Source organism: Glossina fuscipes, unplaced genomic scaffold (genome assembly GCF_014805625.2).
Source record: "Glossina fuscipes isolate IAEA_lab_2018 unplaced genomic scaffold, Yale_Gfus_2 1, whole genome shotgun sequence".
NCBI classification, from domain to species: Eukaryota; Metazoa; Arthropoda; class Insecta; order Diptera; family Glossinidae; genus Glossina; species Glossina fuscipes.
Window position 1 is genome coordinate 32,023,347 of NW_023998415.1, and position 255 is coordinate 32,023,601.

Consider the following 255-nt stretch of genomic DNA (forward strand, 5'->3'; position numbering starts at 1 on the left):
AGAAAAATGTCATAAGTAAAGTTCATAATAATACAATTAAAATTGTCATTGTTGCTGCGTTACAACGCATTCATTTCACATAACAATAAACTGTTTAAGAAACTACCGAAACAAAAAAAGCAACTGACACAACTTATCAGAGAAAAAGTGGATAAAATACCATAACAAAAGCTAACCAACCCAAGAGACCAAGAGACTCTTCTGTGACAATATACATATACATATATATATATATATATATATATATATATATAT

The 255-nt window shown here is 26.7% G+C and overlaps 1 protein-coding gene across 2 annotated transcripts in view; it reads right to left on the bottom strand.

The window, feature by feature from the left end:
* Nucleotides 1-255, bottom strand: part of LOC119631321 (serine/threonine-protein kinase PITSLRE) — a 10,197-nt gene that overhangs the window by 4,317 nt on the left and 5,625 nt on the right. The window lies entirely within an intron of this gene.